Raw genomic sequence first — 25,545 nt, 5'->3', positions numbered from 1 at the left:
CAATTGAAGTAACACCCTTCTCGTTGGTTTACAGGGTTGAAGCTGTACTGCCAGCAGAGATTGAAGTACCCATCGCCAGAATGTTGTTAGACGAAGCAAGGGATTCTGAAGTTGAGTTGCAAGAATTGGAAGAAAAAAGAGAAGTTGTGGGAAGCAAGATGGAAGAATACCATCGAAGACTAGCATTAGCTTATGACAAGCATGTTTGGCCGAGGGTGTTCCTAGAGGGAGAACTAGTACTAAAATCAGTAGACACAGTAATAAGGAAGATGTCTGTGCTAAAATGGGCTCCTAAATGGGAGGGTCCTTACATTGTTTCTGAAGTACACCCCAACGAACACTACATCCTGTTGGACCCAGACCATGGAACAACCACTGGCCCCATTAATTTCAAGTATGTTAAGAAGTACTATACATAATTTTAGTTTTAGGAGTAAGATTTCAATTCCAAAATGCTTCCTTATCAGGAGTCAATGTCTATGTTATATTATTCTGCAAGCATCCTGCAATGCATGGAAGACTTTTATTAGCAATTATATACTCAAAAATTATAAATAATGCATCTTAAGAAATTTACAGTATAAAATATTTCTAAAAAGTGTAAGTGTCCCACACTCCAAGCTCCTTAAAAAAAGAGAGAGCATAAATAGGGCAAGAAAGTTCTAGGTACCTTCATTTTTGGCTTAAAAAATAGGCAGAAGAAAAAAAATAAATAGTAGTAGATAATCCTGCTCTTCTTAGAATCATACTCTCCCCCTACAAAAAAAAGTGTGTATCCAAAATAAAATGATCACACAAGTAGGTACAGAAAAATAAAACCCCTGGAGGAGTATGCATAGTATTAAAAAAAGGGAAAAAGCATAACACCCAAAAAGAGGTGTACAATGAAAGTCATAGAGGCAGCAAATCAAAAATATAATTTGTTAAAGACTTACATATTTTACAAAATAAAGTGCTGGAAAACATCACAGCCACAAAAAATCACTATAAGAAATCAGAGAAGAAGCAACCTCCTTATGCTTGGCCAATTGCTCTTGCTCTAAGATGATGCTAGCTAACCTAGCCTTCATGGTGTTCAGTTTAGATGTAAGCTTGTTAACCTTTTCTTGAAGAGAGGAAACACTAGATGAGAGAACACTATACTATTTAGATAATAATTCTTCTCTAGCAAGATCGGGTACCCCAGGTGGAGGCTCCAATTTAGCAGAAAGATTCTGATGCGTAAGCATCTTTTCTATCTTTTCCTAGTGAATTTGTATATGAATTTGTAAGTTTAATCAAGATTTAAGTACCTTTGATCCACTATGAATGCTACTTTGAGTCGTGTACAATTTGGTTTATTTCAGATAGCATTCGGAGGGATTTGACAGACTTCATGTAGAAGAAAAGGAAGAAAGTGGATGATGCTGTCAACCCTGGCCTCTTTGCACTCCAATGAATATAACTTGAGCTACAGAGGTCCAATTGATACAGTTCTAACTACATTGGAAAGCTAACTTCTAGAACTGTCCAATAATATATAATAGTCTATACTTTTCTTCTAGAATTACTACCTTGGTGGCGCCAAACTTGGGATTCTCCAAGTTTGGCGCCATGAACGTCAAAACTCAAATTTCATGTTGTCTTGGTGGTGCCAAACTTGGGATTCTCCAATTTTGGGGCCAATATAAACAAAACATGAGTGTTGCATGCGGTTGAAGTGGCGCCAAACTTGGCCCAACCCAAGTTTGGCGGCAACCTTAGTGAACTTGGTGGTCCCCACCCCCAATGCTTGAGCGAGCACGAGATAATCTTATTAATTTTGATTAAAACTTTATTTTATTTACAAATAGGAAAAGATATTATTTAGTTTTAGAAAATATATTTTACATTAATTAGGATTAGATATAAAAGAGAAAAGATTCAGCCCTTCGGGCTATTCTCTTTTACGCACCTCATTCTACAGTTTACAGTTTTTCAGAATCCTAGTTTTCTCTCTGAGCCATGAGCAACTAAACCTCCATTGTTAAGGTTAGGAGCTCTGTTTATTGTATGGATTCATATTATTACTCTTCTATTTTAATTAATATTTTGATTTAAATTTCAAGAATTTGTTTTCGTTCTTCATCTTAAGAATTTGGGTAGATCGAAAGAATAACCCTTATTCTATTTGAGTTCTTGTGAACATTAGAAAAGCAATTTACTTGAACAACAGCTTGAAAACAATTTCAACTAAATCATTAATTATCTGGACTTAACGGGATACGTGATATATAATCCTCTTATATTTGGGTAATTAGGGTTTTTGTGGCATATAAACTTGAATTGGATTTAAATCTCTAATTGAAATTAAGTGACCAAGGAATTGGCAGTTAACTAGGTTAGGGGAGACTAAATTACTAAGAAATTAATGTTTAGTCACATATAGTTTACCATGAATTGAATCTTGCATGATTAAAATAGTTGGTAAGAAAAGTTAATATGGAAGATAAACATTTCTGAAACCTTAACTATTTTCTCCCATATTCTTCACATTAATTTATTGTTTGCCTTAAATTCTCTAAATTTACTGTTTAATGCTATTGAACTCTCAACATCATTTTCCGGTTGTCTGACTAAGTAAATTAGTCAATCATTGTTGCTTGATCCATCAATCCTCGTGGGATCGACCTTTACTCACCTGAGGTAATACTTGATACGACCCAGTGTACTTGCCGGTTAGTTTGTGGACTTTAAATTCTGCATCAAGTTTTGGCGCCGTTGTCGAGGATTGACTGTGATTGACAACTATTATTTATTTGAATTCTTAGATTAGGCGTTTTAGCTTTAATTCTATTTAATTTTTGTCCTTTAATTTTTGAATTTTATAGCATTTATTTTTCTTAATTTTTGAAATTAAGTTTGGTGTCACCTAGTTATTTTTATTTTTATTTTTCTGTTTATTTTTTTTATAAATTTCCAAATTTTCATTCCAATTTTGCTTATAATTTTCAAAATTTTACTGCTTTAATTATTTAGTTGTTTTATTTTATTTCTTTTATACTGATTACCTCACTGGGAATTCTCTACACTTTGATGTAGAGATTCCTACTTTCCTTTGTTTTCTTTTTGTTTATGAGCAGGAATAGAGATAAAGAGCCCCGTCTTGATTTTGTTCCTGAACCTGAAGGACCTTGAGGCGGCGTTTGCAACAAGCTAGACTTTACAAATCTGGTGAAAATCTCAGTGATACTCTTGCAAAAGAAGCTGAAGAGTTCACCATGGATGCCAATAATGCTGTCAACGCTAATGTGGTAAATTAGAATGAAAACGAACAACCTAGAAAGATTCTTGGCGCATACACTGCTCCCAGTCCTAATTTCTATGGGAATAGTATTGTGGTGCCTTCTATAGGTGCAAACAACTTTGAGTTGAAGCCTCAGTTAGTCACTCTGGAGCAGCAAAACTATCAGTATCATGGACTCTGGTGCACGAAATTGCAATCACACTTTTGCAACTCCGCACAACTAACTAGCAAGTGCACTGGGTCGTCCAAGTAATACCTTACGTGAGTAAGGGTCGATCCCACGGAGATTGCCGGCTTGAAGCAAGCTATGGTTATCTTGTAACTCTTAGTCAGGAATTTAATAATAAAAAGAGTTTTGTTTGCAGAAAGTAAAAGAACATGAAATAGATGATACTTGTTATTCAGTAATGGAGAACAGGTTGGGTTTCGAAGATGCTCTGCCCTCTGAATTTCTGCTTTCCTACTATCTTCTTCTCCAAACATGCATGGCTCCTTCTATGGCAAGCTATGTGTTGGTGGATCACCGTTATCAATGGCTACCATCCGTCCTCTCAGTGAAAATGGTCTAGCTACGGTTCTCACCGTAGGGCTAATCATCTGTCGGTTCTCACTTGTGTCGGAATAGGATACATTTATCCTTTTGCACACTATCACTGCCCCCAATATTCGTGAGTTTGAAGCTCGTCACAGTCATCCCTTCTCAGATCCTACTCGGAATACCACAGACAAGGTTTAGACTTTCCGGATCTCAGGAATGCTGCCAATTGTTTCCAGCCTTTACCACGAAGGTTATGATCTCACGGAATCGAATGCTCTATTGTCAGGAGAAGCAGTCAAACTCGTGTATCAGGAGCCCAAGAGATACGCACTCAAGCTGTCTCCCAATGACTACGTTGAGCTCATATAGAACAAGAGTGGTTGTCAAACATGCGTTCATGGATTTAAGAATGATGATGAGTGTCACAAATCATCACATTTATCACATTGAAGTACGAGTGAATATCTTAGAATAAAAGCAAACGTAATTAGATGGAAAACAGTAGTAATTGCATTAATCCATTGAAACACAACAGAGCTCCTCACCCCCACCTATGGGGTTTAGAGACTCATGCCATCAAAGATACAATATGAAATGTAAAAATGTCATAAGTCTCTGAATGAATCTCTAAAAGTAGTTTTTATACTAAACTAGTAACCTAGGTTTACAGAAAAATGAGTTCCTAAGTGCAGATAGTGCAGAAATCCACTTCCGGGGTCCACTTGGTGAGTGTTTGGACTGAGCTTTGAAGATTTCACATGCATAGGCCATTCTTGGAGTTAAACGCCAGCTTTGGTGCCAGTTTAGGCGTTTAATTCCAGTTTTAGTGCCAGTTCTGGCGTTTTACGCCAGAAAAGTGTTTCTGGCTGGCGTTTAACGCCATTTTGGGCCATCAAATCTCGGGCAAAGTATAGATTATTATACATTGCTGGAAAGTCCAAGATGTCTACTTTCCAACGCAATTAAGAGCGCGCCAATTGGGCTTCTTTAGCTCCAGAAAATTCACTTCGCGTGCAGGAAGGTTAGTATCTAACAGCATCTGCAGTCCTTTCTCAGCTTTTAGCATTTTCAAAAGCATTGAGTCTGAACTCCTCTAGCTCATTCAACTGGAGTAATCTCTCCAGCTACCTTAGCATCAAGGTTTAGGAACCTGGTTGTGTAGTAGGCCTTGTGTTCCAGTTCCACTGGCAGATGACAGGCTTTTCCATACACAAGCTGGTATGGAGAGGTCCCTATAGGAGTCTTGAATGCAGTTCTGTATGTCCACAGAGCATCATCCAGACTTCTTGCCACATCCCTTCTACGGGTGTTTACAGTCCGTTCCAGGATTCATTTTAGTTCTCTATTTGAGACTTCAGCCTGCCCATTTGTCTGTGGGTGATATAGAGTTGCTACTTTATGGTTAATTCCATATCGGACCAGAGCAGAGTCAAGCTGTTTATTGCAGAAATGAGTGCTCCCATCACTGATTAGTACTCTAGGGACACCAAATCTGCTGAAGATGTGCTTCTGGCGGAATTTTAGCACTGTCTTAGTATCATTAGTGGGTGTTGCAATTGCTTCTACCCATTTAGATACAAAGTTTACTGCCACTAGAAGGTAAGTGTTTGAAATGATGGTGAGAAAGGTCCCATGAAGTCAATGCCCCATACATCAAACAACTCAATCTCTAAGATCCCTTCCTGAGGCATGGCATAACCGTGAGGCAGATTACCAGCTCTCTGGTAACTGTCACAGTTACGTACAAACTCTCGGGAGTCTTTGTAGAGAGTAGGCCAGTAGAAGCTACATTGGAGAATCCTTGTGGCTGTTCGCTCACCTCCAAAATGTCCTCTATATTATAATCCATGGTAGTGCCATAGGATCTTCTGCGCCTCTTCTCTAGGTACACATCTACGGATTATTCCGTTTGCACACCTCTTAAAGAGATATGGTTCATCCCACAAGTAGTATTTTGCATCAGAAACCAATTTTTTTGTTTGCTGCCTGCTGTACTCTTTGGGTATGAATTTCACAGCTTTATAGTTTGCAATGTCTGCAAACCACGGTGCTTCCTGAATGGCAAACAATTGCTCATCCGGGAAGGTTTCAGAGATTTCAATAGGAGGGAAGATGCTCCTGCTACTAGTTCTATCTGGGACAGGTGGTCAGCTACTTGGTTCTCTGTCCCTTTTCTGTCTCTTATTTCTATATCAAACTCTTGCAGAAGCAACACCCATCTTATGAGTATGGGTTTTGAATCCTGCTTTGTGAGGAGATATTTTAGAGTAGCATGGTTAGTGTACACAATCACTTTTGATCCTACTAAATAAGATCTGAACTTGTCAATAGCATAAACCACTGCAAGCAACTCCTTCTCTGTGGTTGTGTAATTCTTCTGTGCATCATTTAAAACATGACTAGCATAATAAATGACATGCAGAAGCTTGTCATGCCTCTGTCCTAATACTGTGCCAATTGCATGGTCACTAGCATCACACATTAGTTCGAATGGTAATGTCCAATCAGGTGCAGAAATGACTAGTGCTGTGACCAGCTTAGCTTTCAGAGTCTCAAAGGCCTGCAAACACTCTGTGACAAAGACAAATGGTGTATCAGCAGCTAGCAGATTGCTCAGAGATTTGGCAATTTTCGAAAAATCCTTTATAAACCTCCTATAGAATCCCGCATGCCCTAGAAAGCTTCTGATTGCCTTAACATTGGTAGGTGGTGGTAATTTTTCAATTTTTTCTACCTTAGCTTGATCCACCATTATTCTCTTGTTCGGAATTTTGTGCACAAGGACGATTCCATCAGTCACCATAAAGTGACATTTCTCCCAGTTTAAAACCAGGTTAGTCTCTTGGCACCTTTTTAGAACAAGTGCTAGATGGTCAAGACAGGAGCTGAACGAGTCTCTAAATACTGAGAAATCATCCATGAAGACTTCCAGAAATTTCTCTACCATATCAGAAAAGATAGAGAGCATGCATCTCTGAAAGGTTGCAGGTGCATTGTATAGGCCAAATGGCATCCGTCTGTAAGCAAACACTCCAGATGGACATGTGAATGCTATTTTCTCTTGGTCTTGAGGATCTATTGCAATCTGGTTGTAACCTGAATAGCCATCCAAAAAGCAGTAGTATGGATGACTTGCTAGTCTCTTTAGCATCTGATATATGAATGGTAGAGGAAAATGATCCTTTCTGGTGGCTGTATTGAGCCTTCTATAGTCAATTCACATACGCCACCCTGTAACTATTCTTGTAGGAACCAGTTCATTCTTTTAATTATGAACCACTGTCATGTCTCCCTTCTTGGGGACAACTTGGACAGGGCTCACCCAGGGGCTATCAGAAATAGGATAAATAAACCCAGCCTTTAGTAACTTAGTGACCTATTTTTACACCACCTCCTTCATGGCTGGGTTCAGCCGCCTCTGTGGTTGAACCACTGGCTTGGCATTATCCTCCAATAGGATCTTGTGCATGCATCTGGCTGGGCTAATGCTCTTAAGATCAATTATGGACCACCCAAGAGCTGTCTTGTGTGTCCTTAGCACCTGGATAAGTGCTTTCTCTTCCTGTGGCTCTAAAACAGAGCTTATGATTATTGGAAAAGTGTCATCTTCTCCCAGAAATGCATATTTTAGGGATGGTGGTAGTGGTTTGAGCTCGGGTTTAGGAGGTTTCTCTTCTTCCTAAGGAGTTTTTAGAGGTTCTTCTGTTTCCTTTGGTTCTTCCAGATCAGGCTGAACATCTTTAAAAATGTCATCTAGTTCTGATTCGAGACTCTCAGCCATATTGACCTCTTCCAGCAGGGAGTCAATAATGTCAATGCTCATGAAATCGTTTGGGGGTGTCTGGATGCTGCATAGATTTGACAGCATTCAACTTAAACTCATCCTCATTGACTCTCAGGGTCACCTCCCCTTTTTGGACATCAATGAGGGTTCGTCCAGTTGCTAGGAAAGGTCTTCCTAGAATGAGAGTTGCACTCTTGTGCTCCTCCATTTCCAGCACTACAAAGTCAGTGGGAAAGACAAATGGCCCAACCTTGTTAATCATGTCCTCAATTATGCCTGATGGCATTTTAATGGAGCCATCAGCAAGTTGGAGACATATTCGGGTTGGTTTGACTTCTTTAGTTAAACCAAGCTTTCTGATAGTGGATGCAGGTATCAGGTTGATACTTGCCCCAAGATCACATAGAACTGTCTTGGTATAAGTACCCTCCAATGTGCATGGTATCATAAAGCTTCCAGGATCTTTAAGCTTCTCTGGTAAGCTTTTTAGAATGACTGCACTGCATTCTTCAATAAGGAGAACTTTTTTAGTTTCTTGCCAACCCTTCTTATGACTTAAGATCTCTTTCATGAACTTAGCATAAGAAGGTATTTGCTCAAGTGCCTCTGCAAACGAAATCTTTATTTTAAGAGTCCTGAGATAGTCTTCAAAGCGGGCAAATTGTTTATCTTGTTCCGCTTGGTTGAGTTTTTGAGGATAAGGCATCTTGGCTTTATATTCTTCAACCTTAGTTACTGCAGGTTTATTTCCTACAGATGTGGTTGGAGAAGCCTGCTTAAGGGGGTTGTTATTAGCACATGCAGGTGTCTGATCCCTTATTGGCATTTGAACGCCAGGATTGGGGGCTGGATAGGCATTTAACGTTAATTTTCCACCCTTTTCTGGCGTTTGGATGCCAGATTTGGCCATCCACTGGGCGTTTAACGCCAATTTTGCACCCTTTTCTGGCTTTTGAATGCCAAAATCATTCCTCTCTGGGCTCTTACTGTCCTCAGAGGGATTTTGGGTAGTGGCTTGGTCATCCTCTGTCAGTTGTTCCTTTCTTGGTTTTCTACTGCCTTGAGTTGAGACATTCAATGTTTTTCCACTCCTTAAATGAACAGCTTGGCATGCTTCTGTTATCTGTTTAGATAGCTGCTGTTTTGTCTGATTCAATTATTTTTCTACATTTTGGTTAGCGTTTTTGGTCTCTTGTAGCATCTCCTTAAATTTTGCTAACTGTTTGGTTATGGAAAATAGTTGCTGATTGAGTTCAGTAACTTGTTCTGGAGGACTAAGTTCAGTGGATTCTGCTTTAACCTATTCTTTCATGGAGGACTCACTACTTAAGTACAGATGCTGATTTCTAGCAACCGTATCTATGAGCTCTTGAGCCTCTTCAATTGTCTTCTTCATGTGTATAGATCTACCAGCTGAGTGGTCTAGAGATATCTGGGCCTTTTCTGTAAGCCCGTAGTAGAAGATGTCTAACTGCACCCACTCTGAAAATATTTTAGAGGGGCATTTCCTTAGCATCTCTCTGTACCTCTCCTAAGCGTCATAAAGAGATTCATTATCCTCTTGTTTAAAGCCTTGGATGTCCAGCCTTAGCTGTGTCATCCTTTTTAGAGGGAAATATTGATTCATGAATTTGTCTGACAGCTGTTTCCATGTTCTTATGCTGGCCTTAGGTTGGTTATTTAACCACCTCTTAGCTTGGTCTTTTACAGCAAATGGAAACAATAATAATCTGTAGACATCCTGATCCACTTCCTTATCACGTACTGTGCCAGCAATTTGTAAGAACTAAGCCAGAAACCCAGTAGGTTGTTCTTGTGGAAGACCAGAATACTAGCAACTTTGCTGCACCATGATAATGAGCTGAGGATTTAACTCAAAACTGCTGGCTCTGATGGAGGGTATACAGATACTACTTCCATATGAGGCAGTAGTGGGGTTGGCATATGACCCCAGAGTCCTTCTGGATTGTTCATTTCCACTTAGGTCCATGATGGAGAAAGGGAGATGATGTGAATTGTAAATAAACAATAAATATTTTTATATATCTCTTTCTTTCTTTTTTATACCGAAGTTAAAAGAAAAAAAACATAAAATAAAATAAATGAAAAATTGAATGTAAGTTTCGAAAATTAGAGAGAGAAAGTAGTTAGGAAGTTTTGAAAAAGATATGTTCTAAAAAGATATTTGAAAATTGGTACTTGTAAGAAAATAAATAAAAGAAAAGATTTGAAAGAGATATGATTTTAAAATTTTAAATATTGAGATTTTCTTAACAAGAAAACACCAAACTTAAAAATTTTCAATCAAATTAAGAATGTGGGACAAGGAATTCGAAAAAAGAGAAAAGGATTTTGAAAAATTTTATCAAAGATTTTCGAAAAAAAATTTTAAAAGATAAAATTTTAAAAATTGAAATCTTGACTTGACTAACAAGAAACTACCAAATTTTTAAAAATTTTGACTAAGTCAACCTAAGAATTCGAAAACGATGAGTAAATAAAGGAAAAGATATTATTTTTAATTTAATGAGGAAAGAGAAAAATAATAAAATGACACTAAACTTAGAATTTTTAGATCAAAACAAAGAAAACAAAAAAGAAAATTTTGAATGTCAAGATGAACACCAAGAACACTTTGGAGATCAAGATGAACACCAAGAACGAATTTTGAAAATTTTTAAGAAAACAAAAATACACAGGATACCAAACTTAAAAATTTTTATACTTTGGACACTAATAATTTAAAAATGCACAAGAAAAACAAGGAAAGACACAAAACAAGAAAAACTGAAGATCAAACAATGACACAAAAATTTGAAAATATGAAGGAAACTAAAAAATGCAATTGACACCAAACTTAAAACATGAAACTAGACTCAAACAAAAAACTCTAAACCAACAAAAATAATTTATTCCTAATCTAAGTAACAAGATGAACCGTCAGTTGTCCAAACTCGAATAATCCCCGGCAACGGTGCCAAAAACTTGGTACACGAAATTGCAATCACACTTTTGCAACTCCGCACAACTAACCAGCAAGTGCACTGGGTCATCCAAGTAATACCTTACGTGAGTAAGGGTCGATCCCACGGAGATTGCCGGCTTGAAGCAAGCTATGGCTATCCTGTAACTCTTAGTGAGGAGTTTAATAATAAAAAGAGTTTTGTTTGCAAAAAGTAAGAGAACATGAAATAGATGATACTTGTTATTCAGTAATGGAGAACAGGTTGGGTTTCAGAGAAGCTCTGCCTTCTGAATTTCTGCTTTCCTACTGTCTTCTTCTCCAAACACGCATGGCTCCTTCTGTGGCAAGCTATGTGTTGGTGGATCACCATTGTCAATGGCTACCATCCGTTCTCTTAGTGAAAATGGTCCAGCTATGGTTCTCACCGCAGGGCTAATCATCTGTCGGTTCTCACTTGTGTCGGAATAGGATACATTTATCCTTTTGCACACTGTCACTGCGCCCAACATTCGCGAGTTTGAAGCTCATCACAGTAATCCCTTCTCAGATCCTACTCGGAATCCCACAGAAAAGGTTTAGACTTTCCGGATCTCAGGAATGCTACCAATTGTTTCCAGCCTTTACCACAAAGGTTATGATCTCACGGATTCGAATGCTCTGTTGTCAGGAGAAGCAGTCAAACTCGTGGATCAGGAGCCCAAGAGATACGCACTCAAGCTATCGCCCAATGACTATGTTGAGCTCAGATAGAATGGAAGTGGTTGTCAAGCATGCGTTCATGGATTTGAGAATGATGAAGAGTGTCACAAATCATCACATTCATCACATTGAAGTATGAGTGAATATCTTAGAATAGAAGCAAACATAATTAGATGGAAAACAGTAGTAATTGCATTAATCCATTGAAACACAGCAGAGCTCCTCACCCCCACCTATGGGGTTTAGAGACTCATTCTGTTAAAGATACAATATGAAATGTAAAAATGTCATAAGTTCCTGAATGAATCTCTAAAAGTAGTTTTTATACTAAACTAGTAACCTAGGTTTACAGAAAAATGAGTTCCTAAGTGTACATAGTGCAGAAATCCAATTCCGAGGTCCACTTGGTTAGTGTTTGGGCTGAGCTTTGAAGCTTTCACGTGCATAGGCCACTCCTTGAGTTAAACGCCAGCTTTGGTGCTAGTTTGGGCGTTTAACTCCAGTTTTGGTGGCAATTCAGGCGTTTTATGCCAGAAAAATGTTTCTAGCTGGCGTTTAACGCCAGTTTGGGCCATCAAATTTCAGGCAAAGTATAGACTATTATACATTGCTGGAAAGCCCAAGATGTCTACTTTCCAATGCAATTAAGAGCGCGCCATTTGGGTATCTATAGCTCTAGAAAATCCACTTCGCGTGCAAGAGGGTCAGAATCCAACAGCATCTGTAGTCCTTTCTCAGCCTCTGAATCAGATTTTTGCTCAGGTCTGTCAATTACAGAAAAACACATAAACCCATAGTGAAGTCTAGAAATATGATTTTTGAATAAAAATTAATTAAAATATAACAAAAAGTGAATAAAACATGCTAAAAACTATATGAAAATACTACCAAAAAGCGTATAAAATATCCGCTCATTAGACTCCCGTAGGATGATCCAAATTAATTAATCTCTATCTTCCTATAGATCCGTGACACTGTGAAGTCAAATGGAGTGAATCCTGAGGTTTAGAAGCTCATGCTCTTTCCATTTGCTGTGAGGGATAAAGCAAAGCAGTGGCTTGATTCTCAGCCCAAGGGGAGCCTAGACACTTGGGACAAGGTGATCAACGGATTTCTTTCCAAATTCTTCCCACCACAGAAGCTGGCTAAGCTAAGGGTGGATGTTCAGACCTTCTGGCAGAGAGACGGTGAGTCCCTCTATAAAGCTTGGAAAAGGTACAAGCTGATGATTAGGAGATGCCCTCTTGACATGTTTTCTGAATGGACCAAGCTGAAGATCTTTTGTGATGGCCTCTTTGAAATGGCCAAAATGTGTTTAGACAACTCTACAAGTGGTTCATTGCACATGAAGAAAATGCCTGAAGAGGTTGCTGAGCTTATTGAGATAGTTGTTAAACACCAATATCTTTACTCTTCTAAGAGGAATCCTGTGAACTCTGGGGCTCCTCAGAAGAAAGGAGTCTTGGAATTGGATACCTTGGATGCTATTCTTGCAAAGAACAAAGTCATGTCTCAATAGACGAGTATGTTTACTCAGCACATTAGTGGGATGCAGGTTTCAGCTGTCAGTACTCAGAATGCCCCTCAAGAGGCTCTATATGACATGAATGGTGGCTTCATTCAAGGCGAGAATTATGAATATGCTCAATTTTCTCCTGAACAGGTCAACTTTATGGGGAATTCTCCTAGAAACCCTAACAATGATCTATATGCCAAGACCTTTAATTAGGAATGGAGGAATCACTCAAACCTAAGATGGAGAGATCAACCTCAGAGACAGCAGAGTTTCAATAATTCTCTGGGTGGTTTTAATCAGAACAACTTCAATAACCGCCAGTTCCAACCCTCTCAACCTCAGCAAGCAACTTCTCAATCTCAGAAGACCCCTGACTTTGAATTGCTAGTTGCAAGTTTTGTACAGGAAACCAGAGCATCACTTAAGAACTTGGAGGTTAAGATGGGTCAAATAGCCACAAAAGTTGTTGAAATTGATCAGAAGACCACTAATAGCCTTCTTGGTAACACAATTCCAAGGCTATCACCTTGATAAATGGACAAGTGGCAAGTATGGAAGCTGGTGCACGAAATTGAACTCCGCACAACTGAACCAGCAAGTGCACTGGGTCGTCCAAGTAATACCTCAGGTGAGTGAGGGTTAAATCCCACGGAGATTGTCAGATTGAGCAAGCAATGGCTATCTTGTAAATCTTAGTCAGGCGATTAGAAAAGATGGTTGTTTGTTTGAAAGCATAAACGAAATAGTAAAGAACGAAATACCAGATTGATGTGAAAACAGTGATAAAGATTCAGTTAAGGCTTTGGAGATGTTATTTCTTTCCGGATTAACTTTTGTTACTATCTATTTCAATAACGAATGATTCATTCAAATGGTAGCCGTAAGTGACTAACTCATGTTCTCTCATCAAGTTAATCTCTTCTAAACCACAATAGTCCACCATGTCTGAATAACTCATGTCCTCTAATCAAGTTGACTCATGGCTTCTCACTGTAGCCGAAGATGAAGCTCTAAACAATCCACTCCCCTTTGCGATCCTACTCAAAACGCCACAGAAAAGGTCAGATCTTCCGGATCAGAGAGTGATGCTTTTCTGACTGTAGCCTTAGCGCTACAGAGACCTCAGTAACCCACGATCAACGGGATTTCATGTCACATATCCAAAGTCGCCCAGGTACACTCTTGGAATCCGCAATGCATTATCTAGCTTTAGTTCAATGCTATCCGGGTTAGGACTCACACGGAACCCATGTAGAACAAGGATGGATGTCACAGTTCACCCCCAATTCATTGAGATTGAAGAAAGAAAATGCATAAGAGAATATAATCAGACATATTGAAATAGAAACCATAATATTATTAATCCATGAGAATCAGCAGAGCTCCTAACCCTAACTTAGGAGGTTTAATTGCTCCTAGCTTATAGAAAATAGTAATGTAATTCGAAAATAGTGTGGAAGAAGATCCTAAACATGGGTAATCTTCTCCTTTAAATACTAATATAATAACTAGAGATTACAGAAATAAGATAAACTGGACTCTTAGTGCAAAAATCTACTTCTTGGGCCCACTTGGTGAGTGTTTGGGCTGAACTTAGGGTGACTCCACGTGCTAAGACACCTCTTGGGGTGTTGGAAACCAGGCTTGCTCCCTTTTGGGCGTCCAAACGCCAGCTTGGTCCTTCTAGGGCGTCCAAGCACCAAGCAGAGGGTTAGATAGGCGTTCAATGCCCATTTTGACCCATTACTTCCAAAGATAAGTATAAACTATTATACATTGCTGGAAAGCTCTAGACGTTAGCTTTCCAACGCCATTAATATCGCATTTTTTGGACCTTTGTAGCTCTAGAAATGCTCGTTTGAATGCATGGAGGTCAGAATCTGACAACATCTGCAGCCCTTTCTCTATCTCTGAATCAGATTTTTCCAAAACTTGCAAGAATCACCCAAAAATCACCTAAAATCATAGAAAAACCACAAAAACTCAAAGTAGTATCCAAATAGTGATTTTTGCACTAAAACCTACTGAAACTCAAAAAAACTTAACAAAACATAACTAAAACACTAAGAAAACAGTAGTAAAATGTGTATAAAATATCCGCTCATCAGAAGCACAAGTTATTGAGGAGCTAGTTGAAAAAGAAGTTCTGGAGGAGAAAAAGGAGGAGGTTGAACACACCCGACCAAGCCGTGCAGACAATCCTTTTCCAGTCACTCTTGATACACATCCGACATTACCTAAAGCTCCTGAATACAAGCCTAAGATGCCATATCCTTAGAGACTTTAAAAGGAGACCAAGGACAAGCAGTTTTCAAGGTTCTTCGAAGTTTTCAGAAAGTTACAAATTAATATTCATTTTGCTGAGGTTTTGGAGCAAATGCCTCTCTATGTCAAGTTTGATGAGCGGATAATTTGTACACTTTTTGGCATTATTTTTAGTATGTTTTTAGTATGTTTTAGTTAGTTTTTAGTATAATTTTATTAGTTTTTAATTAAAATTCACTTTTCTGGAATTTACTATGAGTTTGTGTGTTTTTCTGTGATTTCAGGTATTTTCTGGCTGAAATTGAGGGACCTGAGCAAAAATCTGATTCAGAGACTGAAAAGGACTGCAGATGCTGTTGGATTCTGACCTCCCTGAACTCGAAGTAGATTTTCTGGAACTACAGAAGCCCAATTGGCGCGTTCTCAAAGGCGTTGGAAAGTAGACATCCTGGGCTTTCCAGCAATATATAATAGTTCATACTTTGCCCAAGATTTGATGGCCCAAACCGGCGTTCTAAATCAGCTCAAGAATGCCCGGCGTTTAACGCCGGAACTGGCACAAGAATGGGAGTTAAACGCCCAAACTGGCACAAAAGCTTGCGTTTAACTCTAAGAAGAGTCTCTACACGAAAATACTTCAATGCTCAGCCCAAATACACACCAAGTGGGCCCGGAAGTGGATTTTTATGTCATTTACTCATCTTTGTAATTCTTAAGCTACTAGTTCCCTATAAGTAGGACCTTTTGCTATTGTATTAGACATCTGGGTAGCTATCTTTGAGTAGTTTTATGCTATCTTAGATCATTGGGGGGCTGGCCTCACGGCCATGCCTAGACCTTGTTCTTATGTATTTTCAACGGTGGAGTTTCTACACACCATACATTAAGGTGTGGAGCTCTGCTGTACCTCGAGTATTAATGCAATTACTATTGTTCTTCTATTCAATTCAGCTTGTTCTTATTCCAAGATATTCATTCGCACTCAAGAACTTGATGAATGTGATGATTATGTGACGCTCATCATCATTCTCACTTATGAACGCGTGCCTGACAACCACTCCCGTTCTACAAGCAAACAAGGCTTGAATGTTTATCTCTTGGGTTCTTTAACCGGAATCTTCGTGGTATAAGCTAGAATTGATGGCGGCATTCAAGAGAATTCGGAAGGTCTAAACCTTGTCTGTGGTATTCTGAGTAGGATTCAATGATTGAATGACTGTGACGAGCTTCAAACTCGCGATTGTGGGGCGTTAGTGACAGACGCAAAAGAATCACTGGATTCTATTCCGACATGATCGAGAACCGACAGCTGGATAGCCGTGCCGTGACAGGGTGCGTTGAACATTTCCACTGAGAGGATGGGACTGTAGCCATCGACAACGGTGATGCCCAACATACAGCTTGCCATGGAAAGGAGTAAGAAGGATTGGATGAAGACAGTAGGAAAGCAGAGAGACGGAAGGGACAAAGCATCTTCATACGCTTATCTGAAGCTCTCACCAATGAAATACATAAGTATCTCTATCTTTATCTTTTATTCATATATCATCCATAACCATTTGAGTCTGCCTGACTAAGATTTACAAGGTGACCACAGCTTGCTTCATACTAACAATCTCCGTGGGATCGACCCTTACTCGCGTAAGGTTTATTACTTGGACGACCCAGTGCACTTGTTGGTTAGTTGTGCGAAGTTGTGTTTATGCCATGGTATTGAGCGCCAAGTTTTTGGATTCATTACCGGGGATTATTTGAGTTGTGAAAAGTAGTGATCACAATTTCGTGCACCAAGTTTTTGGCGCCGTTGCCGGGGATTGTTGAGTTTGGACAACTGACGGTTCATCTTGTTGCTTAGGTTAGGTATTTATCTTCAGAATTCTTAAGAATGAGTTCTAGAGTTTCATGATGATCTGTTGAAGTCTGGCTGGCTATGAAGCCATGTCTAATCTTATTGGACCGAGGTTTCAACTTATCATCACAAGAGCTTGTTGATTTCTATCAATCTTGCTATTGGAGCAATGATCTGCTAAGGCTTGGCTGGCCATTGGCCATGTCTAGTGTTTTGGACCGAAGCTTTCTTTGAAAGCTTGGCTGGCTGTGAAGCCATGTCTAATTCCTGGACCGAAGTGTTAGACTAACATTGCATGATTCCTGGAATTCTCATTAAGAATTTTGATACCTTTATTTTCTTTTCCACTTAATTTTCGAAAAATCCAAAAAAAATTACAAAATCATAAAAACCAAAAATATTTTATCTTTCTTGTTGAGTCCAGTGTCTCATTTTAAGTTTGGTGTCTTGCATGCATTGTTTATTTGATCTTGGTTCTATTTTCAAGTCAATAATACAGGGAACTGAAGATTCAGTAAATGCAGCAGAGGAATTATACAGAAAAAGCTGGGTGTTCAAAACGCCCAGTGAAGAAGGAAAAACTGGCGTTTAAACGCCAGCCAGGATACCTGGCTGGGCGTTTAACGCCCAAAAGGGTAGTGCTTTGGGCGTTTAACGCCAAGATGGCACAAGAGGGAAAATTTTGTTTTCAAATCAATTTTTTTCAAGTTTTCAAAGTTTTTCAAAATCAAATCTTTTTCAAATCATATCTTTTCAATCAAATCTTTTTTCAAAATCAATTTCTTTCCTTTTTCAAAAATACTTGCTATCAATTAATGATTTGATTCAACATTTCAAGTATGTTGCCTTTTCTGTTGAGAGAGGTTTAATGTTTGAATCATATCTTTTCTTGTTAGGCAAGTCATTAATTTTTAAAATCAAAATCTTTTTAAAATTGTTTTTCAAATCATATCTTTTCAATCATATCTTTTTAAAACCATAACTTTTCAATCATATCTTTTTAATCACATCTTTTTCAAAATAGTTTTCAATCATATCTTTTTAATTTCTAATTTCAAAATCTTTTTCAAAAATCACTTGATTTCTTTTCCACTCTTGGTTTTCAAAAATCAATTAGTGTTTTTCAAAATATTTTTAAAATCTTTTACTTAATTTTTGAAAATTTCTTCCCCTCTTCTCACATCCTCCTATTTATGGAGTAACACTCCTCCTCAATGCATAATTCGAACTCTATCTCACTAAGTTCGAATTCTTCTACCTCTTCCTTCTATTTTTCTGTTCCTCTGACACCTCAAGGAATCTCTATACTGTGACATAGAGGATTCCACATTTTCTTGTTCTCTTCTCTTTCATATGAGCAGGAGCAAAGACAAAAGCATTCTTGTTGAAGCTGACCCTGAACCTGAAAGGACCTTGAAGCGAAAGCTAAGAGAAGCTAAAGCACAATTCTCTGTAGAGGACCTAACAGAATTCTTCAAAGAAGAAGAACCCATGGCAGCCGAAAACAACAACAATGCCAACAATGCAAGGAAGGTGCTGGGTGACTTTACTGTACCTACTCCCGACTTCTATGGGAGAAGCATCTCTATCCTTGCCATTGGAGCAAACAACTTTGAGCTTAAGCCTCAATTAGTTTCTCTAATGCAACAGAATTGCAAGTTCCATGGACTTCCATTGGAAGATCCTCATCAGTTTTTAGCTGAGTTCTTGCAAATCTGTGACACTGTCAAGACTAATGGGGTTGACCCTGAGGTCTACAGACTTATGCTATTCCCTTTTGCTGTAAGAGACAGAGCTAGGATATGGTTGGATTCACAACCTAAAGAAAGCCTGAACTCTTGGGAAAAGCTAGTCAATGCCTTCTTGGCAAAGTTCTTTCCACCTCAAAAATTGAGTAAGCTTAGAGTGGAAGTCCAAACCTTCAGGCAGAAGGAAGGAGAATCCCTCTATGAAGCTTGGGAAAGATACAAACAATTAATCAGAAAGTGTCCTTCTGACATGCTTTCTGAATGGAGCATCATAGGTATCTTCTATGATGGTCTATCTGAACTGTCCAAGATGTCATTGGACAGCTCTGCTGGAGGATCTCTTCATCTGAAGAAGACGCCTACAGAAGCTCAAGAGCTCATTGAAATGGTTGCAAATAACCAATTCATGTACACTTCTGAAAGGAATCCTGTGAACAATGGGACGAATCAGAAGAAAGGAGTTCTTGAGATTGATACTCTGAATGCCATACTGGCTCAGAACAAGATATTGACTCAGCAAGTCAATTTAATTTCTCAAAGTCTGTCTGGAATACAAAATGCACCAAGCAGTACTAAGGATGCTTCATCTGAAGAAGAAGCTTATGATCCTGAGAACCCTTCAATGGAAGAGGTGAATTACATGGGAGAACCCTATGGAAACACCTATAATTCTTCATGGAGAAATCATCCAAATCTCTCATGGAAGGATCAACAGAAACCTCAACAAGGTTTCAACAACAATAATGGTGGAAGAAACAGGTTTAGCAATGGCAAGCCTTTTCCATCATCTTCTCAGCAACAGACAGAGAATTCTAAGCAGAACCACTCTGACTTAGCAACCATGGTCTCTGATCTAATCAAAACCACTCAAAGTTTCATGACTGAAACAAGGTCCTCCATTAGGAATTTGGAGGCACAAGTGGGACAGCTGAGCAAGAGAATTACTGAACTCCCTCCTAGTACTCTTCCAAGCAATACAGAAGAAAATCTAAAAGGAGAGTGCAAGGCCATCAACATGGCCGAATTTGGAGAGGAGGAAGAGGTAGTGAACGCCACTGAGGAAGACCTCAATGGGCGTCCACTGACCTCCAATGAGTTCCCTGATGAGGAACCATGGGAATCTGAGGCTCACACTGAGACCATAGAGATTCCATTAGATCTACTTCTGCCATTCATGAGCTCTGATGAGTATTCTTCCTCTGAAGAGGATGAGTATGTCACTGAAGAGCAAGTTGCTAAATACCTTGGAGCAATCATGAAGCTAAATGACAAGTTGTTTGGTAATGAGACTTGGGAGGATGAATCCCCTTTGTTCACCAAAGAACTGGATGACTTGTCTAGGCAGAAATTACCTCAAAAGAGACAAGATCCTGGGAAGTTTTCACTACCTTGTACCATAGGCACCATGACCTTCAAGAAGGCTCTGTGTGACTTAGGGTCAAGTGTAAACCTCCTGCCTCTCTCTGTAATGGAGAAGCTAGGGATCTTCGAGGTACAAGCTGCAAGAATCTCACTAGAGATGGCAGACAATTCAAGAAAACAAGCTTATGGACTTGTAGAGGATGTTTTGGTGAAAATTGAAGACCATTACATCCCTGCTGATTTCATTGTCCTAGAGACTGGGAAGTGCATGGATGAATCCATCATCCTTGGTAGACCCTTCCTAGCCACAGCAAAGGCTGTGATTGATGTGGATAGAGGAGAATTAATCATTCAAGTGAATGAAGAATCCTTTGTGTTTAAGGCTCAAGGATATCCCTCTGTCACCATGGAGAGGAAGCATGAAGAGCTTCTCTCAAAACAGAGTCAAACAGAACCCCCACATTCAAACTCTAAGTTTGGTGTTGGGAGGTTCCAACATTGCTCTGAGCATTCATGAGGCTCCATGAGAGCCCACTGTCAAGCTACTGACATTAAAGAAGCGCTTGTTGGGAGGCAACCCAATGTTATATTTAATCTATTTTCCTTTGTTATTTTATGTTTTCTTTAGGTTGATGATCATGGGAAGTCACAAAATCAATTGAAAAAGCAAAAACAGAATGAAAAATAGGAAGAAAAATAGCACACCCTGGAGGAAGATCCTGCTGGCGTTTAAACGCCAGTAAGGGTAGCAGTTGGGCGTTTAACGCCCAGCCTGGCACCATTCTGGGCGTTTAACGCCAGAAAGGGGCACCAGACTGGCGTTAAACGCCAGGAAAGGGCAAGAACTTGGCGTTAAACGCCAGAAATGGGCACCAGCCCGGCGTTTAACGCCAAAATAAGCATAAAGAGCAATTTTGCTCACCACTTGGTGCAGGGATGACTTTTCCTTGACACCTCAGGATCTGTGGACCCCACAGGATCCCCAACTACCCCACCACCCTCTCTCTTCTTCACCCATTCACCAATCACCTCAACCACTCTTCCCCAAAAACCCTTCACCTATCAAATCCCATCTTTCTCTTCACCACTCACATCCATCCTTCATAAAACCCCACCTACCTCACCATTCAAATTCAAACCACTTTCCCTCCCAAACCTACCCATAATGGCCGAACCCTACCCCTCTCTTCCACCCCTATATAAACCCATCTTCACTCTTTCATTTTCACACACTCTAAACACTACTTCTCCCCCTTTTGGCCGAACCGCAAAGCCATCTCCCTCTCCTCTATTTCTTCTTCTTCTACTCTCTTCTTTCTTCTTTTGCTCGAGGACGAGCAAACCTTTTAAGTTTGGTGTGGTAAAAGCATTGCTTTTTGTTTTTCCATAACCATTTATGGCATCCAAGGCCGGAGAAACCTCTAGAAAGAGGAAAGGGAAGGCAAAAGCTTCCACCTCCGAGTCATGGGAGATGGAGAGATTCATCTCAAGGGTGCATCAAGACTACTTCTATGAAGTTGTGGCCTTGAAGAAGGTGATCCCCGAGGTCCCTTTCAAACTCAAAAAGAGTGAATATCTGGAGATCTGACATGAGATTAGAAGAAGAGGTTGGGAAGTTCTTACCAACCCCATTCAACAAAGTCGGAATCTTAATGGTTCAAGAGTTCTATGCCAATGCATGGATCACCAAGAACCATGATCAAAGTGTGAACCCGGACCCAAAGAATTGGCTTACAATAGTTCGGGGGAAATACTTAGATTTTAGTCCGGAAAATGTAAGGTTGGCATTTAACTTGCCCATGATGCAAGGAGATGAACACCCTTACACTAGAAGGGTCAACTTTGATCAAAGGTTGGACCAAGTCCTCACTGACATTTGTGAAGAGGGCGCCCAATGGAAGAGAGATTCAAGAGGGAAGCCGGTTCAACAGAGAAGGCACGACCTCAAGCCCATGGCTAGGGGATGGTTGGAGTTTATCCAACGCTCAATCATTCCCACTAGCAACCGGTCTGAAGTTACTCTAGACCGGGCCATCATAATCCATAGCATCATGATTGGAGAAGAAGTAGAAGTTCATGAGGTTATAGCCCAAGAACTTTATAAGGTGGCGGACAAGTCCTCTACCTTGGCAAGGTTAGCCTTTCCTCATCTCATTTGTCACCTCTGTTATTCAGTTGGAGTGGACATAGAAGGAGACATCCTCATTGATGAGGACAAGCCCATCACTAAGAAAAGGATGGAGCAAACAAGAGATCCCACTCATCATGAAATCCCTGAGATACCTCAAGGGATGCACTTTCCTCCACAAAACTATTGGGAGCAAATCAACACCTCCCTAGGAGAATTGAGTTCCAACATGGGACAACTAAGGGTGGAGCACCAAGAACATTCCATCCTCCTCCATGAAATTAGAGAAGATCAAAGAGTTATGAGAGAGGAGCAACAAAGACAAGGAAGAGACATTGAGGAGCTCAAGCACTCCATAGGATCTTCAAGAGGAAGAACAAGCCGCCATCACTAAGGTGGACCCGTTCTTTAATTTCCTTGTTCTTTATTTTTCTGTTTTTCGAAATTTCATGCTTATGTTTATCTATGTTTGTGTCTTATGATCATTAGTGTCTTAGTGTCTATGCCTTGAAGTTATGAATGTCCTATGAATCCATCACCTTTCTTAAATGAAAAATGTTCTTGATTGAAAAAGATAAGAATTGCATGAATTTTGAATTTTATAACAGATTAATTATTTTGATGTGGTGGCAATACTTTTGTTTTCTGAATGTACGCTTGAATAGTGCATATGTCTTTTGAATTTGTTGTTCATGAATGTTAAAATTGTTGGCTCTTAAAAGAATGATGAAAAAGGAGACATGTTACTGAGGATCTGAAAAATCATAAAAAAAATGATTCTTGAAGCAAGAAAAAGCAGTGAACACAAAAAAAAAAAAGAAGAAGGAGAAAAACGAAAAAAAAGAGAAGAAGCGAAAAAAAAGGGAGAAAGAGAAAAAGAAAGAAATAAAGTTGTGATCCAAGGCAAAAAGAGTGTGCTTAAGAACCCTGGATACCTCTAATTGGGGACTCTAGCAAAGCTGAGTCACAATCTGAAAAGGTTCACCCAATTATGTGTCTGTGGCATGTATGTATCCGGTGGTAATACTGGAAGACAGAGTGCTTTGGGCCACGGCCAAGACTCATAAAGTAGCTGTGTTCAAGAATCATCATACTTAACTAGGAGAATCAATAACACTATCTGGATTCTGAGTTCCTAAAGAAGCCAATCATTCTGAATTTTAAAGGATAGAGTGAGATGCCAAAACTATTCAGAGGCAAAAAGCTAAAAGCCCCGCTCATCTAATTAATACTGATCTTCATAAGATGTTTTTGGGATTCATTGCATATTCTCTTCTTTTTATCTTATTTGATTTTCAGTTGCTTGGGGACAAGCAACAATTTAAGTTTGGTGTTGTGATGAGCGGATAATTTGTACGCTTTTTGGCATTGTTTTTAGTATGTTTTTAGTATGTTTTAGTTAGTTTTTAGTATAATTTTATTAGTTTTTAATTAAAATTCACTTTTCTGGACTTTACTATGAGTTTGTGTGTTTTTCTGTGATTTCAGGTATTTTCTGGCTGAAATTAAGGGACCTGAGCAAAAATCTGATTCAGAGACTGAAAAGGACTGCAGATGCTGTTGGATTCTGACCTTGCTGCACTCAAAGTGGATTTTCTGGAGCTACAGAAGCCCAATTGGCGCGCTCTCAACGGCGTTGGAAAGTAGACATCCTGGGCTTTCCAGAAATATATAATAGTTCATACTTTGCCCAAGATTTGATGGCCCAAACCGGCGTTCCAAATCAGCTCAAGAATGCACAGCGTTTAACGCCGGAACTAGCACAAGAATGGGAGTTAAACGCCCAAACTGGCACAAAAGCTGGCGTTTAACTCCAAGAAGAGTCTCTACATGAAAATGCTTCAATGCTCAGCCCAAATACACACCAAGTGGGCCCGGAAGTGGATTTTTATGTCATTTACTCATCTTTGTAATTCTTAAGCTACTAGTTCTCTATAAGTAGGACCTTTTGCTATTGTATTAGACATCTGGGTAGCTATCTTTGAGTAGTTTTATGCTATCTTAGATCATTGGGGGGCTGGCCTCACGGCCATGCCTAGACCTTGTTCTTATGTATTTTCAACGGTGGAGTTTCTACACACCATAGATTAAGGTGTGGAGCTCTGCTGTACCTCGAGTATTAATGCAATTACTATTGTTCTTCTATTCAATTCAGCTTGTTCTTATTCCAAGATATTCATTCGCACTCAAGAACTTGATGAATGTGATGATTATGTGACGCTCATCATCATTCTCACTTATGAACGCGTGCCTGACAACCACTCCCGTTCTACAAGCAAACAAGGCTTGAATGTTTATCTCTTGGGTTCTTTAACCAGAATCTTCGTGGTATAAGCTAGAATTGATGGCGGCATTCAAGAGAATCCGGAAGGTCTAAACCTTGTCAGTGGTATTCTGAGTAGGATTCAATGATTGAATGACTGTGACGAGCTTCAAACTCGCGATTGTGGGGCGTTAGTGACAGACGCAAAAGAATCACTGGATTCTATTCCGACATGATCAAGAACCGACAGCTGGATAGCCGTGCCATGACAGGGTGCGTTGATCATTTCCACTGAGAGGACGGGACTGTAGCCATTGACAACGGTGATGCCCAACATACAGCTTGCCATGGAAAGGAGTAAGCAGGATTGGATGAAGACAGTAGGAAAGCAGAGAGACGGAAGGGACAAAGCATCTTCATACGCTTATCTGAAGCTCTCACCAATGAAATACATAAGTATCTCTATCTTTATCTTTTATTCATATATCATCCATAACCATTTGAGTCTGCCTGACTAAGATTTACAAGGTGACCATAGCTTGCTTCATACCAACAATCTCCGTGGGATCGACCCTTACTCGCGTAAGGTTTATTACTTGGACGACCCAGTGCACTTGCTGGTTAGTTGTGCGAAGTTGTGTTTATGCCATGGTATTGAGCACCAAGTTTTTGGATTCATTACCGGGGATTATTTGAGTTGTGAAAAGTAGTGATCACAATTTCGTGCACCAAAGTTCATGAAGGAGTTGTTGTCAAAGAAGAAGCCTTTAAAGGGAGATGAGACAGTGGTCTTGACCAAGGAATGTAGTGCCATAATTCAGAATAACTTACCAAGGAAGATGGCAGATCTAGGAAGCTTTCAAATTCCATGTACCATTGGAAGCACTACCTTTGAGAAAGCCCTATGTGATCTGGGTGCAAACATAAATCTAATGCCCTTGTCTGTGATGAAGAAGCTACAAATCATAGAGGAACAACCAACAAGGATAGCATTACAAATGGCAGATAAATCTTTGAAGAATGCACATGGAATAGTGGAGAACATCTTAGTCAAGGTGGGTAAGTTCTTTCTCCTAGTAGATTTTGTGATTCTTGACATGGGAGAGGATGAAAATGCCTCTATAATCCTAGGAAGACCATTCCTAACCACTAGGAGAGCTCTG

The sequence above is a fragment of the Arachis stenosperma genome, chromosome 6, assembly GCF_014773155.1.
Source record: "Arachis stenosperma cultivar V10309 chromosome 6, arast.V10309.gnm1.PFL2, whole genome shotgun sequence".
NCBI classification, from domain to species: Eukaryota; Viridiplantae; Streptophyta; class Magnoliopsida; order Fabales; family Fabaceae; genus Arachis; species Arachis stenosperma.
This window is presented reverse-complemented; position numbering follows the sequence as displayed.